This window comes from Onychostruthus taczanowskii, unplaced genomic scaffold (genome assembly GCF_017590055.1).
Source record: "Onychostruthus taczanowskii isolate IOZ18803 unplaced genomic scaffold, ASM1759005v1 scaffold19, whole genome shotgun sequence".
Classification (NCBI taxonomy): domain Eukaryota; kingdom Metazoa; phylum Chordata; class Aves; order Passeriformes; family Passeridae; genus Onychostruthus; species Onychostruthus taczanowskii.
Genome location: NW_024499128.1, coordinates 2893965 through 2914354, shown reverse-complemented (window position 1 = coordinate 2914354; position 20390 = coordinate 2893965).

Below are 20390 nucleotides of genomic sequence, written 5' to 3'. Positions count from 1 at the left end.
GGGATCTGAACTCTCAAACCGCACTCTGATTAAGCTCCATGTGTAAACTCCATCAGAAATATCAGTTTACTTATATTTTCTTGGTGAAAGAAGGGGGAAACAAACCAAGATGCGTGTATACATAACAGCAAAAGCCTAATTCATGTGAGTCTTCTGCTGTGGCAGATCTGATGAGACAGAGAACTCCCAGATCTGAAAATATCTGCCGGCTCCCATGGCTGGACACCCAGCCCCAGGTGACTCCCTGGGCTCCCCACAGAAAGGATGGATCATTCTGCTGTCTTACCCCTCTCTCTTGCATGCTTGCCTGATCTGAGCTTTCATCTGAGCCATGACTCTGCTTCATACAGTTATGGGACAAATTGTCTCTGCAGTGCTGCCACAGAGCCTGCACAGCCACTGGAGACAGAGGGAAGGCATTAACCAGCCTTGGTCCCAATGAAAAAGGCAGCAGCTGCCCAAGTGTTCTTCTGTACCAGGCCTAGGGATGCCTTCATGGTGCTAAGAACACTTGTAAACCTCCTTCATGACTATTAATTACTTGGAAATACAAAAACCTAATCAGCTTACAGACCAGTCTGCCCTGGCCTATTTACACAAGACATTGTTTTGCTGCCAGTTGTGCGCCTGAGCTGTCACAGCACATTTCCTTCCCCAGCCAAGTCTGGATGTGCAGTGACGGGCATGTTTGTGCTGGGGCATTACTTATGCAGGCCAGAAGGTCTCCATGTCCCCTCCACTTCTTCAAGGGCATCTTCCAGATATAGCTGTGCTATAAATATTCCAACCTGGGCTCTCTTTCCAGGCCAGGCACGCTGGCTGTCAGGGGACAATACGAACACACAAAGGTATGCAATGCACTCAGACTAGAACAGACCCACCAGCTGCCAGAATGGCCACAGACCACTTGAAAAAATGTTTCATGGTATTAAAACTTTGCATCTCATTCCCTTCAACTCCAAATCATCACAGCTTTTTTTCCAGCATTGTAGAGCTGGTACCACCCTGTTCCAAACACCATCACCACCTGACCTGAACTGATCACAGATAAGTGTACAGTCCTGCTGGGTGATAACACTGGACTAGACCCCTCCTGATTCTCACTACCTCCTTTTAGCTCCAAATCCAAAATATAAACAAGAAATCCAAGCTAAGAAAATATTAAAGATGAAAATCTATTAAGAAGAACCTGCAATGTTGGTTGTGCTCAGCAATAAGAAATCTACAGCTTGGAGATTTGAGTGTGGCCTTGGATTAAGCCTGGTCCTGGTTTGACTCTTGAGAGACACAAGAGATAAACTGTGAAAGAAGTGACATAATTAAATGGCTTGGCTTTAGATGGAGGACAACTCCAAGATTTAGATGAACTCTACAAAAGTAATGTGACTCTGGCTTTTTCTTTTCTCTGGCAGCTCTCCAGTCTGTTTTCCTCTCTCTCTGATTGTGTTGCTATTTCCAGTAGTTCCTTGGAGAGGTACAGAGGTCTCTAACTAAGGTACATTAGGCTTTTTCAAGCACCTAGGTGAGCCAAAACATTGCCAAAATAATGTACTCTGATTTGCCTTTCCTGTCATTTCCGAAGCAGCTACTTTCCTTCTTTGAGCACAAAGGATTGCAGTGCCTAAATTCAATGTTTAAGGTGAAGGCACAAAATTCTTCCTATCCCCCTCCATGCCTGGAAACAGTGAAGGTTAAGTATGGATCAGAATCTCTCAGCACAACTGCATTCTTATTTCTACCATGCCTGCTTTTCCTTTCTAGGAAAGATGCATTGACAAAATTACAACCACACAGACCCGTTCTTGATAATCAAAAAGGAGGCATTTCCTCCCTTTGCCTTGGTGTCCTTGCTCTTTCCAGGGGATTAACACACATGCCCAGACAGACTGCATGGTCACTTCCCTCCCACTCAGTTCAGCAGCCACCAGATTGCCCCCCAGTGCTGGCTTCAGGTTTGCTGTCTCTTCATTTTATGACTCTCCCTCTTTTCTTGGCTTCTTTGTGCCTTATGAAAACAATATGCAAATTTCTTCAAATCCATGTCCCAATTCTATCTAAACTCATCAGCAAGCTTTATTCTGTTAGTTTGTTTTTCCCTCTTGGAGAATGGCCTCATCATACCCCTCATTCTTGAAACAGATCTCATCTCCAGTCCCAGAATATCTTTATAAGCACATCCTGTCTCCTGCAGAGCTCAAACATCAGGAGCTTTCTCAGGAGGTTTAGGGTGGAGCTGCCCAGCTCACCCATCCTGCTGTGTTCTGGAGACCTCACACTGTTCTGAGCTGTGGCTGGCACATGCTGAGCACTCGTGTGTCAACTGAGTTCCAGGTAGCTTTCACAGGCAGAAAACACCACTGAGAAAGGGAGAAATGAAAGGCTGACACAGCTAAAGCAGCTCCCAAAGTGGTCTGGAGAATCTGTGAGTTACGTAAAAGTACTGACCTGATCGTTTGTCACCTAGACAGCCGTGGACTCAAACTTCTCTAACAGATGTTAGTTCTTACAAGAACCTTGAAACTACTACCTAAAACCAATGTAAATCTTGTGAACTGAAGAAGTGATGGAGTATTTTGAAACATTTGGATATCTTGCACATCTAACTCTTCCATCCCATGCCTAGGAGAGTGCAGCTGATCCCCCATCTACTCTCAACAGGCAAATGTCTGCAGCACCTTTTAGCTGACTTCTACAAGAAGAGATGGCAATCTGAGCCTGTCTACATCCTCCAGCTGCTCTGACCAACTGTACCTTTCCACACTGCACCTACAAGAAAATTTCCCCAAAAAGTAAATTCAGCACATCTGAGAGATTAAAAGACCCTCACGTATAAATTCTGCTGGCAGTTGGTACAGCCTGTGGCAGGGAGGTGTTCCATGAGTTCAAATATCTGAACTCCACTCCCAGCTTTACTACAGATCCTTGTAACCTTGAATAAATAATTTTGCTTTTCTTTTTCTGCTTTCCTGGTTTGTTTTTCAGGTGAGAGATCCCTTGGGAGTGGCTGTGTCTCACACAGTGAGCTGAGATAGCAGAGCCCTAAGATATAGGACAGCAGACTTGACTGGGCAATACACCTGATTAACAAAGGAAATAGCTGCAAGGAATGTTTCCTATCAGGACTTTAATTAAGTTTTTTTACACAAGCTTTTTTTGCATAAGAACTGTCTTTTTCACTTGAAACTAAACATAAGAAAAAATGTCCTGAAGCTCAAGAGATTTGGATTGATTTGTCATTAACATCCACAGGGACATAGGTCTGGTTCCTGTGCTGCCTATCATCTTCTGGCTGCTGTCCATTTACAGCAGATGGGCTGGACTCCCTGGAGACTCACAGCTACCTATCAGGCCCTGATATAGCTGTGGAAATTGTTCTTGATCCTCTACCTTAGCTCTGCCTCTTGTTTTCCAATGTCTTCTGAGAGAGTATCATCCCTGCACGTCCCCTTTCTGCAGTGATCTGACAGCTCAGAGCAGCAATCCATGTCCTGCACCCGTTTGCAGAGACTTTGCTCCGAGGTCAATGTTCTGTCTGGCAATTTGCTCCCATCAATGCTTTTTTGTTTACTGCCTAGGAAAGGTGTCTCTGGCAAACCCGTGGTATTTCACAAAAATCCAAGGAGCATTAGACAGAAAAGGGCACGGTCGTTAAGCAAAGTTATTGGAAGTATGTTCATCTCTCCCAAATGCACTGTAATATTTTCTTACTGTGACTGACACATTGCAACAGTGGCTCGTGGAACAGGTTCACACTTACATATTTTAAGGCATATCCTCTTCTAGGTCACTGTAGGTGACTTCTAAAGCTCCTAAGAGAGAAAGAAATTAGACTTCAAGGACACTTTTTGAAGGTACCCTGAGTGATCTGCAAGGCCTCCTGTGGATTACCATCCTGACAACAGAAACTGCAGGTTCTGGCATCGTGCTCTCTATGAAGACAAATTAGTTGCAGCCTGACCAGAAACAAGCAAAACTCTGCAGTTCAGTAGAGCACAGGAACATGCTCTATTGAACATGAAACAAGCAGTTCAATGCATAGGAACAGCCAATAGCTAAGAATGAAACTTGTTCAAACAAGATCATTCATTTCACAGAGGGGGCAAAGCGCTGGTGCTTTAAAGGAGTTTCCATTGTATTCCACCTCCAGGAGCCCAGGTGGTGACCAGCTTCCAGTACAGCCCCAGCAGTGGCTTTGAAGGTGACTGCTCTTTCTTCCTTTTTCTTTCTATGAGGATCCCAATGACCTTTAGAATTTTAGTATAAAAATCAGGTCTTTTTCCAAGATGTAACCGATAAGAGCTTTTATCTGCTCATAAGGAGCACTTACACAAAACTGAAATAATTAACAAGCACATCATTGTGACTTAATAAAACCATCAGCATTAACCACAAACACAGACACAAACTCTAGAGCTCACCTGCAGAGGCAGGTGGTGTTATCTCACTGAGCCAGTTCCTCAGAGATATCCATATACATCCCCAAAGTCTCTACTGCACCAAGGGGAGAGCAATAACCAGTTTTGGTTATGTGCTTTGGTTATTTTTATTATTGCTTTATCTCTGAGTGTGTGGAGCATAAACAGCTACATTGAGCAATTACCTGTATGTGGGCCAGTAGAGCAGCAGCTCTGATGAAATCCTGAATTCATTATGTGGGATCACAGCTCTGCAAAAGACTCTTTGATCATACACAAGTCAAGGAATAACCACTTCATGTTCTTTCCTGTGTGGGGATAGAATATAAGATAATAAAGGTAGTGCAGAAAGTAATCTCACCCCTAAGGAGTTGCAGCTGGGCCAATTACCAAAGATTAGGAACAGGCCTGACCTTAACAGGCCACAGCTGTGCCCAGTGAGAAGAAGAGAGCTATAGAAGAGTGGGTTGGCTGGTTGAGAAGGAACTGGAGTCGGTTGGCTGCTTTGTGAGGAAGAGTCAGTGCTCTGAGGAGCTGCCCATGAGAAAACAGCAAGAAGGTATGAAACTTTTGTGATAAGGAGACAACAGCATGGAACTTTTGCAATAATATGACAGCACTTTCTTGCAGTTGGTAAATGAGGAAAACCCATGTTTACATCCTCAGGGACCTTCTTAACTAAAAATAGAAAAGCTGCAACAGCAGCATGGCTGCACGATGTGAGTAATCTGCTTAAGCACTGCCTGGGAGGTGTCTCTGATTCCAAAAAAATACTCTTGATATAACCTACAGGTATTTTAAAGACCAGTGGCAATGTTCTTGAAATGATTATAAACCATTGCTGCTACAGCCCTGCATTTATCCCAGCCACATGGGAAATAATTTTTAACTGTCTGAAGATTAGGAAAGAATTAGGAGTAACTCAACTGGAACATCCAAAGCTTGTGCAAACTGGAGTTAAGTGAATCCAGGGCAGCAAGGAGAGCCCCCAGCAGGTTCTGAGGCACTCACTGCTGTGCTCTCAGTGCACCCACCCAGCAGCTCCCTTCAGAGTGACCCCACATCACAACAGTGCAGCTCCTTATCCTCAGCCCTGCCTTTCCTGGACACATTGCAGAGGCTGCTGAGTCCAGTTCAGTTCTGTCTCACCCCACCAGGATACCTCACCTTGGGGAGCCCGTCTCCCTGAGCCAGGTCCAGCCATGCCCATGGCACACACAGATCCATCAGCTCAGCAAGCAGGCAAACCCAGGTCTGGCTCACCACAGCCCTTGCTAGGAGACAAAAATGTGCAAAAGGGACCGGGAGATACTTCACCTCCCAAATCCCCTCAGAGCACATCTTCTGCCATCTAACATCAAAAGCAATCATCTGTGCCCTGCTGATGGCAGCTGAGGTATCCTGCCAGAGCTCTTCCCTTTGTCTAACTGGAAGGCTGCATTTTCCCAGCACCTTGGAACAAGTCAAAAACCATTGCCTCCGTCAGTGCAATTACACCTGTGTGAAATGAGAGCTGGAGGAGCTGAGAGTGAAGTGGTTCTGTTCCAGGGAATGGCCTTCAGCAGCTTTTCCACACAGGGATGTTCTGCACAGAAAATTGCCCAGTGGCCACAGAGACTGGAAATTATTTCTGCCTTACTGCATAGAAGAGATGAATATCATAAGTCTGGACTATTAAAATAAGCAAAGCCCTAAGTTGTTCAATTAACATGAAGCAGTAAAGGTGAGAGTTCTCTGGGAAAAGTGCTGAGGCACAGCTTGAGTTCATAGCAAGGATATGATGGAATGAAAGTATGTGACCCATCTGGGGGAAAACAAAGCATGGAGGGACTTCCCAGAGTGTGCAAAAGGCATTTTCCTCAGGTTCCAGAGCTAAATATGATACATAAGATTGGTTAGTTCAGTCTTTAACAGCACTTCTGGATAGATGAAACCTTAGTACCTACATTCTTGGGGAAAAAAAGGTTTTGCTACAGTCTAGTTCTTAGAAAATTATTCTGCTTCAGATTCTTAAAATTCCAGTTGAATTTCAGACATTTGGAAAGTTGAGTAAAATTATATTGGTGCACTTTCAGGTTGAGAACAAAGGCTCAGTTACAAAGAGAAGTACTGCAGCAAAATTAACTTGATGTCTTTTCTTGAAAAGCTGCTTTTAATGTAATGAACAGTAGCATCATTAATGCATTTTACACCACTGAGAACCACAGAGATAAACTGTGCTGGGCTGATACAAAATCCCAGATTTCTGAAAAGGCAAAGCAATAAATATCACCACTTATTCCACAGAAGCACACAAGAATTCCAAATATGAGAGCAATGAATATCTGTAAACAGCTTCCTTGTCTTTTCTGCTTTTAAGGTAAAACAATGATAAGAGAAGGTTCTTTACTTGCAGCATCCCCAAATGTGCACCCACGTTTCTCCAAAGGTGGATGGGGGATGGAAAGAAGACAAGGAGATGCAGATGGCAAAGTGTTCCCACTGTTGTTCTTTACAGCTTTCTTGAGCTGCTCGTGCCTGAGACACAAACAGCAGGTCTGGCAGCTGCCAAACACTCACCTGAGCCAGGTACAGCCTCACAAGGAGTTCCAGCAAAGCAAACCCCGAGTTTTACCTGTTCCCAAACCCAATTCCCCCTGCCACTGCCAAGCCAGCAGTAACACCTCAGTGAGAGCACTTCTTCCTTACACACCCAGCTTTCTCCAGGAGGGAGGCACAGCTCGTTCACCTGCACGCCCAGACTTCAGAAAAGGGATCTAAATTTCCATTTTAGCCCTAAAGACACAACATTTTCCTTGAACTACTGAATGCTTCAGTGGCTTCACTTGAAATCCTGAGCATTCAGCAGCATTCCTCTTCCCAGGGTCATGCAAAGTTTATCTTTCCAAATCACTCAGTGCATCTGTAATCAAGCTGTATCTTGGCTGTAGTCCTTAGGTTTACATCTTGCTGTCTGTCACTTCCTTCACAGGTTCACAGGAGGTCAGAGCCCCCTGTCCTTCACATCTTCTCTCACTGAAAACACATCTAGTTAAAGCCAAAAGACAACTGATGGAGCTTCTCACGCATGACTAGAAGATTTAAGATCATTTCCATAGCAGAATGTTTTCCACGGTGTGTTTTTTACAGCTGCCAAGTGGTTACTCATGCAAATTAGCTGTCTCATAAATGAAAGCACTTCAAGGGATGCTCTCAGTACCCCTCCAGATCATTATATTTAAAGTTATTATGATATTTCTGATTTAATTCAGTTCTTACTGTGAAAGATACTAGGTTAATCAAAATATGAGGGAGCCCACCATCTATTTTTAATTAATAAATTACAAGCTATTGTGTAATCAGTAAGATTTCTTCAAGGTTAAAATGAAATGCTCATCCCACGATCCATGAACACAATTTTGAGCTGAGGATCATGCAACAATGAAGATGAAGATGAAGAATGGAATTCCAAGCACAAATGTCCCTGCAGCACTGTCATAAGGCAGCCTTGAGCTCACACGAAAGCTTTCAAACAGTAAGGTTGCACTTTTTCAGAAAGTATTTAAAAGTGTGTTTAAATTCAGCACATCTTTCAGTCCCATTAAAAAAAGGAACGTCTTTTAAACATATCCATAAATCTAAATACAGACATCCGTTTTTCCCTGACTAGATGATTTAATTAAACATTTATTTTTCTGAGCAGGGGTCTGAGCACCTCAGGAAAGCAGCAGCACGGGCAGTAACACCCAGAGTCACCCACTGTGCAGACCTGCTCATTGGTCCAGCCCGAACCTTTGCACAATCCTGGAAATGACCCTTCAGGATCTTGTTTTGTTTACATCAGCCTCCTCATCAGCCTGAAGCCTGCTGCTTTCTGTGAAGTGAATGACAAGTCTGTAGGCTGGAGACTGATGTTTATACTACCTTCAGTGACTCACAGGAACAACTAAACATTCTGACTTGCAATGGCTTCATCTCTTTGACTCCCAGTGTCAAGACAGGGCTTTGCATCAGCCATACCCTGCAGGTACTGCTCAGGTTCAAGGGGGGCTCTGGAGAGGCCTGAAGTGACTGGATTTCTTTCAAGATAACTCCTAGTTAAGGGAAAGCCCATAATTACTCATGCTGAAAGTGTGAGACTGATCTGCACACAGGGAGCAGGATGGTCTGCAGGATGATCAGTTGTGCTGAACAACTGGATCTTGTTGTGACTCCATTTTAGTAATAAAAATACTTGTTCAAGATGAGAACTGGAGCCCTGACACCCATAATGTGACAAAGCAGCCTCATGGTGCATCTTACAGCACTGGCTGGTTGGGCTGTGCAGCCCCCTGGGTCCAGCAGAGCAAGTTCTCCACGACAGAATGTGGTATTCCAAGAACCAGCCTTAAAAAAAAATTAATTGCATAGAGCTCCCAGTCACTACAAAAGGTGTTCACACATCCTAAGTACATTTATGGGGTGTGCTGAAGAAGAGAAAAAAAAACCTTATATTTAAAAAAAAATAATTTCAAATTCAGTTTGAAAAATTTAAATTGCTTTGAAAAGTAAATCACGTTCTGGGTCCTGATACTACTGAAAGATATTTAAAAATTAAAGCCAACAGATAAATATTGTCATTGATTTCAGTCATGGACTAAAATCTCTCTGATGTCTGGGGGAACTTAAAACTCACCAAGTCTTTTGAAATAAACGCTGATGCTTTTCCCCCAGGTTCAAAGAAATTGGAGAATGATACCAATTCCGTATTCAAATCAGCCCATGAGGATTAGGCAAAGGTACCTATTATCTCTGCAAAGCATGTGCATAACAATGAACATTTCAAGAGAAAAATCTTCCATTTCAGTAAAATTTTATGAGAACACGAAAAATAGTAAAACCTTTATCTCAGACACCTTATGCAACATCCTCCTCCTAGCAGCACTTTTCCCTCTGATGGGTTTTACAACATTCTTATTCAAGAAACCATTCTTTCCAAAATGATAAATTTGCAGAGGTACATTCTCATTTCACTGTGTTTTAAAAAACAATAATTCTGTTTGAGAGACATCAATGCTTTTTGGTACTTGAAGTGTAGATAAGGTAAGATTCAACATGTTTTATTGAGTCAGTTTTAAAAGTCTTGAAAAATCAACAATTCTCACTGATTACAGCTTGGTTTGGGAAAATGTGATTGTTATTGAAGTCAATGGCTAATTCTCCAGCTACTTTGCAGTGTAATATTGGGATTCAGGTCTGACAGCGGGTCTTTATTATTAGGAAGTTATTTGGACAAAATGGATTATTTTTGAGCTAAATCCAAAAACTGCCAAGAACAAGTCAAATTAATTTGTAAATATGAACAAACTCATACTGCAACAGCTCCCAGGAGCTCCCAGGACAGTATCTTGCATTTCTTCCATGTCTCAGCACTGGGAAAAGTATTCTGTCACCTGTGACTGCAAAGATAACCTTGAAAATACCCCATATCAGAGCAATAAGTGAGTTTAAACCCAGAAAACAGTTTTATTTCTAAATTTGAGATTTTTTTCAGTCAGTTACATAATTGCAGTATGTCTCTTAGAACAGGTCAAAAATTTTAAAGGAAAAGTATCTTTCCAAAAAGAACAGTTTAAAAAAAGCCTGGACATGGCACTCAGTGCCAGGGTTTAGGTGATGAGGAGGTGTTAGGTCATGGGTTGGATTTGATGATCTCAAAGATCATCTAGTTAATTCTGTGATTCTGTTACATTTAGAGTTCTTGTATCACACATTACATTTTCCATATTCCAATTCTGAAAAAAAACAAACATAGCATCAATTCAGAAAAAAAATACTGAAATACAATCAAATTTCCTGTAATTTAAAACAAAGTGAGAATTTTCCAAATCCAAAACTTCCAAAGAGTTTCCCCGTGGCACAAAGTGAGGTTGACATTCTCAGCTCATCCCCCAGTAACACCAGCACACAAAGACCTCCCCACCAGCCCTGCAGCCCAGACCAGCAGTGAGTGCCCTCGTGCTCACCTGCACTTACCAGCTCCTCTGATGCTGGCAGAATGGACAGTCCTGCAAACCCTCTGGGAAAAACGGCATCAAATTATGGACACATGAGAAAAGCTTCCGTTTTTTCCTGTTAAAGCTTTACCTGTTCCTTTTTTCACATTGATTTTTCCATTTTCCCTAGGTAAAGTGATCAATCCTGGCTGCCTGACAGCATGTAGAGCAAATAAAAACCCATTTGATCTACTCTGCTATGGATCTGCTTGTTAGAGTACCTTTGGAGAATGTTTCTTTCTCTGGAAATATAAACATACTTGAGAATATGTTTTTCTGCAGAACTTTCTGCTGAAAGGTCAAAATCCTGCCATTTCTTCATTTCCTGGAGTCTCTATCACATACCCCAGGAGAGCAGATTACCATTGGCACATCCTGGTGTTAGCAATTAGAGGCATGGGATAGGTTTGATTGCTCTAAAACAGATTTCCCTATCAGCTATTGAATTCAGGATTCAAAGTTTTAATCTTCTCCTGGAAATTGCCTTTTTTGGATTCTGCTTTCCTAAAGCAAAAGAGAATATTCCTAAGCTGTCATTCCCTTTCCTACAGCAGGGGATTGTTCCTTTTTTGAGGAATTTGGTCTGAAGTTCAAAGGTAAGTTGTCATGGGGATGGTACCTGCAGGAGCTTGCTCTGAGCTGGATCCTGCCAGCTCCAAAGAGTCCCCACAGGATTTACTGAAGGATGATAAATGCTAGATCTCTCCAGACAGGATGCAGAAGTTCTGCAAGGAAACTGGAAATTGATTTCCCCTTTACAAAAAAGGTTAATTACAGAGCCTTGGGAACATGTTTGTTATTTACTACAAGCAATAAAGACACCACCTTTGACTTGGGTAGCAGTTTAGCTTCTTACTATTCCAGTTTTGCAGCTGAATAAAGTTAGATGTGGAGAGGGGACAGGGCCATCCCACCTGCCCCCAGTGAGCTGCTGGAGGAAAGTGGCATTCCCAACACCCATCCTGCCCACCATTCCTGATAAATGCACACAAGGGGATGCAGCCAAGCCAAGGGATGAAGCCAGTGAGGGCACAGCCCACTGTGACCTGGAAATCAGTGGCAATGAGCACAGCTTGTCCCTGGATGAGCCACTTGGGCACAAAGGACCATTCCTGGTGCCAAACACAGCCTTGGCTTTTGCCAGAGGTTGTAGGGCTGGCTTGGTAGCACTGCAGCATGCCCAAAGGCAGCCAGAGCCCTCTGGCATGCACCCTGCAGACTTGAGGGACCAGATTTGGGCCAGCTGAGCAGGCTGGCAGGAGGCACGTGAACCATTCATCCAACTGGTCTGACCAAACACCGCCCTTCTCTTGCCTTCTCTTGCTCCCTGCTCCATGCCCACATCGCTTCTCAGAGGCAGGAGGCACGTGAACCATTCATCCAACTGGTCTGACCAAACTCCGCCCTTCTCTTGCTCCCTGCTCCGTGCCCACATTGCTTCTCAGCGTGGCTGAGTTTCATGGGGAGAAGATCTGATTGGTTTGGCTTTGTTTTTTCTCGCCACAATCTTTAGGAGCTGTTGAATACAACACTTCCCTTTGTGGCTGTGCTGACACCCATGGACAGGAGCCCTGAGGGCAGATGGGCAGCAGGGACCTCCACAGCCTGAGCGAGGGTTGTTCCTGCTCTGGGGAGGGAAGGGTGAGAAGCCCTGCCTCCACTCCTGCAGCTGTGGGCAGCTGGTGTTCCTGTCCTTGGAAAGGTCAAATGCCTCCTAACAGGAGTGCTCAGAAGTGGGCAGCACTCTGCAGAGCCCAGCCCAGCTCTGAGCCAGCACAGCCCTGCTGCCCTGGGGAGCCTCTGCTCAGCTCTGGGCCTCCTTGCCCTGCCACTGCAAGGATGAACCCCCACACCAACAAAACCAACCCATTCCTTTGATGAGGGCAATAACCAGAAGAGAAAAATGGGAGAAAAACAAGCCTGACCTTATGACATTTGTGACGTTCTGACAAGAACACAAAATGGCAAGAGGTCCTATTTTTAAAGGCCATCATCCTGCTGCTGTGGGACCATGGCAGAAAGCTGCCTCCACAACATGCCCTCAGAAATGAAAGCTGGGCTACCACCTAAAATTGCTGCAACATGCCTCTGTTTTAAGGTCTCTCTCAGGGAAACTGAAGTCTGTGGGGGAAAAATTACTATCCAGTATTTATTTTATATCTCTGTGCTTAAATTTAGCCGTTTAAGGTCTCTCTCAGGGAAACTGAAGTCTGTGGGGGAAAAATCACTATCCAGTGATTATATCCAGTGATTATATTATCCATTTATTTTATATCTGTGTGCTTAAATTTAGCCATGGCTGATTCTGCAGAGGAACTCTGGATCTGTCCACAAGAGAAACAGAAGGCAGAACCAAGATGCCAATAAACAGCCACGGTGTAAATAGGATTTACACACTCACAGAAATGTGAAAAGGGTAAAAACAACTTTTCTATGAGTTGCTTCGTGGTCTTACATTGCAAATGAACAGTTATAAGGAAACTAGTGGTTTTTTAGGCTCTCCAGGTTAAGGATATATTTTTAAGACTTCAGATTAATGAGAGCTAGTGCACTCACTTAAAGCAGGAAAAATTCTCCTTTAATTACTCGAAAGAAAAACCCAATAATTAATAGCTACCAGAAATAATAAATCATGGTAATCTCATTTTCATTACTCTTATTAGCTCAAGAGATTGGTTGAATCAAATCCAATTTCATTCTTGCAGAAATAAATACACTATTATTTTTAGCTCTTTTCCCAAGACTGTGCAGTCACTGTGCTTGGGCTGCCTGCCTGTTTGTCCACTCTGATAAGTCTGGAGCCTGCTGGCTAAGTTCAACTTGAATTAATGACAACACAGTAGTCTCAGTGTTGTTATTGTCAGACCTGTTTTGTGACCGGTCTCTGGCCAGGAAGGACTCAAACAAATGGCCCTGCTTTGGCAAGCAGAAGCAACTTAGTGTGAAACCTCCTCACCTGATTGCACAGGAAAGGGTGGGCACAGGGAGAGAGAGGGAATACAGAACCACACATGAGGATACAGACAGGTCATAGAGACACTGCAGGGAAAGCCCACACAGTCACCAAATAGCCAGTAAATATTCCTGTGATTTCAAACAGAATCACTTATTATCATACCATATTTATTTATCCTCAAAAAATCAGATTATTTTAATACTAAAAATATTCCATTAGCTGTACGGCAAAAAATATGTTAGAAAATTTCCTGACACTGACTTCCAATTCCCACAAACTGGGGGGGATAATCCTTAGCAAGCTGATGAGCAGCTTGTGTTCTATGAAGGAAATTCCTAACCTGTTGCTTACAACCTATTTCACATTATTACTAAAATATTTACTGAATGGATATGATGCAATATCTCCTTCTCTTTGCAAAATTCTCCTAAGGCCAAAAATAGGTTATGACTTAAAAATAACATGCACCACATTGAAAATCAATTAAATACTCTGACCAAGACCTAATAACCGAGTCATGAGCTGTCACACTTCTATTTTTAGGAATGGATTATGTTCTTTCCTGGGCATTGGCAATGACTGCTTTCTTCATGTATCAATTCTGTAATGTGACCAACAATTTACTAACTGAGATGTTTGATACACAACCTTGTGACAGTGCTTATGGCAAATACTGTAAAGTTAACAACCAGCATTACCCAGAGGTTGGGCTGGACACCAAGACGTACCTTAGGAAAACACCAAACTTCTCCCAGGTGCCTCTTCAGCTGGAGTGAACCAGAAAAAGGGGATGACAAAGTGGATCACAGCCACAGGAGCCAGCTGCTCCTGCAGTCCCATCCATGTTCTCCCTGCTCAGAGCACTTGGGGATGAGAGTGCTGGACTTGTACCAGGAGAGAAGTCTTTGATCAGCAGGAAGGAATGAGCAAAACAGAACATCTCAAACCTGAGCATTTAGGGCAAAGCCAGCACCCACCTTGAATGTTGCATACACTCCAAAGAAGCAAATGGGGAGCAGCAGCAGTGGAGCAGCTCAAACCAACTCACGAGCAGAGTTGCTTGGCTCTTACCATTTAGCAGTAGAACAGAGCTGGCAGTGAAAGGGTATAAAAGGCCCCAACCACCAGGAAAATTTTAACAATCCCAGCATCAAGAGAATTCCCAGTCTGCCTGGCAGGAATGGTCTGGGGAGGGACCATGTGGGGACAGTGGCTGGCTGGATTTCCTCTGCCTTGGCTTGCCACCAGGGAACAGAAAGCCACTGTGAACATGGAGTGAGAAACTGGAAGAAGAAAGAAGAAAATCAGTATTTACAAACTCACAGGGAAATTTTTCATGAAGACCTGTTACATTCCTGCATACAATGGCCTTTTATGTCTGTTTTATTTTTCCTTCATTAATTCTGATGTTGACCATTATCACATCCTCCTTTCTGTGGTAATTACAGCAGACAAGAGAAACGAGCCTGAAACATCAATGGATGCAAGTAACACTTGACTTTATGGTGTTCCAAATCAATTCTCTGTAGTGTGGGCTTATCTTGAGCAAAACAAATGAAATCTGTGAGAAACCAAGTGCAGCATAGAGTGAAATGCAGGTTGGTAAGCACTGCAGATGAGGTCCCTGGTAGTATTTTGAGGAGGATGTGACACATTAAGGTGCAGATACCTGAACTCTTGCTGAATGCACTGGCCTGTGTAAGCTCAGTGTGCTTCTCAGCCCAGACCCAGCATGATCAATCCCACAGTAACTTAAATATGTGCTAAAGGGATTACCTGGCCAACATGACATTTCATGCGGTGCCAGCTCACCTTCACACACGTGGCAAAATGTGGGCAATAAATTCCAGGATGCTGGCACAACATCCTGAATGCCACCACAGCACTGAGCAGCTCCAGTTCTGTCAGTGTCACACGCTGTGACAAATTCAGACTCACCTCTTTTTGCCTTAAGGAGCAGTTGGCAGCTAAACAGCAGCCTGCTGAGATACTCTGAAGCATCCTAGCCAGGACTGGGCTGTGACCGAGAAGTCCTCCTTACTCCAGGTTTTGGGATTTCTCATAGACCTTTATCTGTTCTGTTGTCAGAGACGTGCACACATGTGACAAAGCTGGGGACCAGAAGCTCAGCAGTGTGGCACCATGCTGAGGGAAGTGTTCATGGCTCTTGGTTCTCCTCTTCAGCACCTGAATCTACAACTTGCAGTTCAAGGCTCAAATCTAATGATTTCACTAGTGACTCACCAGCAAACAGGCATTTTCTGCACTCTTTAGTCCAGCAGGATATAGACTTTTCAAAAAGTAAAAACTTGTCTTTCCTTGACACATGGGAGCTATACAATCACTTAAAAGTAAGTAGATAAACTCTAAAATAATGCCTTTCCTGCAGTTGCTGTGCTGGTTACTCTAGACTGATGTTCAATGCCCTTACCAGCTGATTGCAAGTAAGATCTTGTCTAAAGGGAGAAGATGCATAAGCATTTGCCAGAAAAAATGCTTTTTGATTTCCCTTAAAACTCTCATTTATCAATATTTTAGTCCATGTTCAGCCGTTTTCCACATAATCTTCATTAGCTTTTGCCACTATCATTTCATTAACTTTTACTATGATTATTGCTCACCAAAGCCTAAAGCAAAAGATGAACCTGGGAATGGAAAACACTTGTACATTTTTATCCCTTATGCAGCATGCATAAAAGAAGTGTGGTTTCTGTTTCTCTGCCTCCCTGGGGGATTCACTGCTCCAAAGAACTCCACAACCTGGTAAAAATATCTTATTTCTTATCTTTCTTATTTGCCTGTAACTCTGAGAATAAAAGCAACACACTTTAGGAGGACAGCCTCCTTCAGACTGACCTGGTGAAAGGGGCAAACTCCTCTGCAGCACTTCTGCTCCCCGTGGGAGAGATTTTGACTGCATCCTCACCAGCAAAGCCTTGGAAAAATTCCAGTGTAGCAGAGCTGTTATAAATTCATGAGGGCACAGCAGAGTTCAGCGTGGGGTCTGTCTCAGAGGGCAGTTTCACACAGCATCCATGTATTGCTTCCTGAGGGGCCATCTCCTAAAGTCTGTGAACAAGAGCACACTGCCACTGTCCCTGCAGAGGCAGAGTGATCCCTTCTGCCTGCTGCCATTCCCCAGAAATGCAGGAATTCCACGGACCACAGACAACGGCTCCACCTGGCAGAGGTAACAGGGAGGGTACAAATTACACTCAGCAGCACTGGAAGTGCTTCAGCATCTACTTGCAGCAAGTCCTAATAGGATACTTGTAAATGGTTTGGAGTTATTTTAGTAGGAATGATCTAATAGTCAAATTGGTTTTGCACAGATCATTGTTATAATGGGTAGCATGAAAAGGAGGGAGAATTATGCTTCCTCCTGAGCCTCCTGTATTAAAGTTAATTTCATCAGGATAATCATTCCCTGGGAGTACCCAGCCCTGTGAAGACCTTTCTTTTCATGCATTAGTGAATTATGTTTTAATTCCTCATTATCAGTGATGGAAATACTGTGCAGGAAACCCATCACACACAGATAATTTGGGACCATGCACCCATCTTTGCCATCTGCCTCCTCTGAGGAGCTGCTGTGCTCCACACTGTCCTCACACACCTCAGCACACCTCAATTAACAATTCTGTGTATCAGTACCTGGATTGAATTTATTCTTGATCTTTGACTCCTTAATACAGAAAAATGCAATAATAAAGTGCCAGTCAGAGGGCTGTCTTTCCATAGATCATTCAGAATGTTTTTCTATTCCAAATCTGAAGCCTTTAAAAACACACCTACTCCGCTGCTTAGTGAGTCCTGTGGCTGTTTCTTATCTCATCTGCTTCCCTTTGTCTTATTCTGTTAGAGAGCCTCCCTGTTGGATAAAGTCATCAGGTCTTTGAATAAGGAGAAACAATTTCTTTCACTTGATTAACTGCATGACTTAATGCTATCAGTTCCATTAGGGGACAGGAGCATGAGACAGGCTATCAGGGAATCAAAGTCACTCACAGCAACACAAATCTCTGCAGCAGCAGCATGAGGTTTGAATAATCAATTGCACATTCCCATGGCGTTTGCATCCAATAATAAAAATATTTCTTGCAGCTTTCAAAGGTATTGTGCTGCACAGGAGATTGACAGTAAAAACAAAATTCCTACAGCATCACTTCTTAGGTTATTTGCAGAGCTTGACTTGGGTAAGGTACAAATTTGGGGCAATTCAGATATGAGAATATGACATTGTGATAGAAATATCTGTAAGTAACTCCAATTACTAGAATGAGATAAATTAACTTTGGCTCTATCTGGGTGCCATTGGGTGGTCGGGAGAGCGCCTATGGCAGAGTGAACTGCCAGCTGCCTGAAGGCTGAGAGAGTCCTGCCCAGGTTTTCACTAACTAATACCTCAGTAAGTGCTCCTTGGTGAGTGTGAGGTCTGAGGCAGTGCTAACCTGCTCAGTGGTTGTTGAGCATTTGAAAGAGAGCTGCCCACTGCACCAGGTGAGTGTTTTCAAACCCCAGGGAGACACAGTTCTGCCCGTGGAGGCACCACAACTCCTGTTGGACGTGGCACACAAACCCTGAGCTTTCCTGGAGCCCAAGGACAGCCAGTGCAGCCCCAGTGCAGCTCCAGTGCAGCCCCAGTGCAGTCCCAGTGCAGCTCCAGTGCAGTCCCAGTCCCTCCTGCCTTAGCCATGAGTTCCTGTGCCTCCAGTCCCTGAGCTGCAGGGCTGCAGGGAAGGTTGGAAATTTTGCTGGGGAGGAGACAAAGTGCAGCATGCTGGCCAAGTCAGATAAGGCTTTTACTTTTAAACCAAGCAATTTGGTTCAATTGCTGATACACACAAGCTATTTTTGTCTGATGGAATTCATCAGTCAATTCTGGTACATCAGTATCCACATCAAAACTGTCACATGTGGTAGATGTCTCAGGAAAAGCAACTAGGACTGATAAAGTCTAATAAGGCCAACAAGGACTTCAGAGAAACTCTGGAAATTTGGAGCCCAGGCCAAGAACCCAACTTGGTAAGTCTGAAATTAAAACCTTTGCACCACCTCAGTCCCAGAAACTTCCCAGAATAAACATCACTACAGCTACCAAGAACATAGAGTGAACTGCAAAATAATTACACTCATCATGTGCCAAGGGAAACCTGACTGATTGCTGCAACGCTGATTAGTTTCCCCCCCTTGCTCTGGAGAGCATTAGCATGAAAGCAGAAGACACCTTTGACAGGCACTGAAATATCAAGGTTATCTCTTTGGCAGGGGGGCTGAGGTTATTGTCCCAGGAAAGGCTTTGTTTCATCTCATTATCACAACCTCTTCCCCTCCTGCTGCCCATACCTCTGGGAGGGTGAGGCATGACCACCCCAAGCAAGAAACCAGCCCAGTCTTGGGCACTTCCAGGCAACCATGATTCTTCCTGCCTGCTGAGGACACTGCTCCCACACAGCTAGATGCTACAATAACTTACTCCACTCTGCAGCAGCTGCTTGCCAGAGATTAGGACTTCCAGCACTTTTTAAGTAAACGAATTTACATCTTCTATTCCCAGTCAATTCTCAGCCCTGCTGCAGTTCAGCCATCTGACAGGACCACACCAAACCTCATGTTTGGGAAATTCATATATATATATACACACACACACACACACACATATATATATATATATATATATGATATTAATATATCCTACTTGGGAACTTATACACACATATATATATATATATATATATATGATATTAATATATCCTACTTGGGAACTTATATATATAAATACATATATATATATATATATATATATATATATAAATATATATATAAGTTCCCAAGTAGGACATACTAATTATGTGAAGCCCAGCCTCTAGGCCTTTTTAAAGCTGCTCAGCTCCAGCCATCACATGGTGCAGGAGGAAGCAATAGGTCTCATACCCAAGAAGATTAACTCTCCAGAGCTTTTCTAATTAGAGGCACCAGCTCCTTGCCAAGGAGATGTGCTTGCTGCAGCTTATTTTAGCTCTGCAGTTCTGACAAACCAGACACTTTTCTTCTTATGATCTTGTGTAATTGGAAGAAAAACTTTTTCTGAATAATGAATGCTCAGAGACACCACTGTTCATGAAGCAGGATGCTCTCATGATAAAAACAGGTCTACAAAATAATAGCTTTACTGTAACAGTGAATTTGCCCCTGTAAATCCCAGGAGCAGTGAAGAGCTGAGGTTGACAGGAATCCCCACTCCAGTCCCTGCTCACGCTGGAGCCAACCTCAGCCTCAGGTCAGGTTGCTCTGGGCTGTGTCCAGTGAAGCTCTGAGTGTCTCCAAGGACTGAGGTCTGCCTGCCTCTCTGGGTCCCCATGGCAATGCCTGACCACACTCACAGCCAGAACAATTTTCCTACCTAACAATTCCACTTGCTGCAAACAGCTCATCATTGCCCTTTGCTGCACAGCTCAGAAGAGCTCTAGTCTCTGCAATTTCTCACCAGATTACATTTTATTTATTATTTGAAATGATCTTTGGTGCTCTCCACATTCTAATCTTTAAAAAAAACAGGTCTTATTTAGGCCTGAGAATTACTGGGTAGAAAGGGGAAGAGATGCCTTTCTGCACAAGTGACTCTGGAGCGTGAGGTCCCTTCTGCAGGGAAACAAGGTGAACTAGAACCACAGCCTGAGCAAAAACCCCTGCTAGGCAAAGGAATGTGCATTTTCCAACTTACCTTTCCTTTCTGCATTACTCTGAGGGGTGTTTGATAGAGCTCCTCAGGAGCAGAAGCACAGCTCCTGTCACCACAGAGCACCAGAAATTCAGTGTCTCATCCTGACAGAGATGAGGATTAATGCTTTCCTAACTCCTTTTGAGCTTCTTCCTTGTATTAGGACAGAATTCACAGAAGTTTCCAGTCCTTTGTTCTTCCCCATAACAAAGTGGGGAAGAAAAACCAGGTCAAAAAAGTGGTTTTCTTCCTCTTCCATCAGCTGTGAGCAGCTCCAAGCTCCC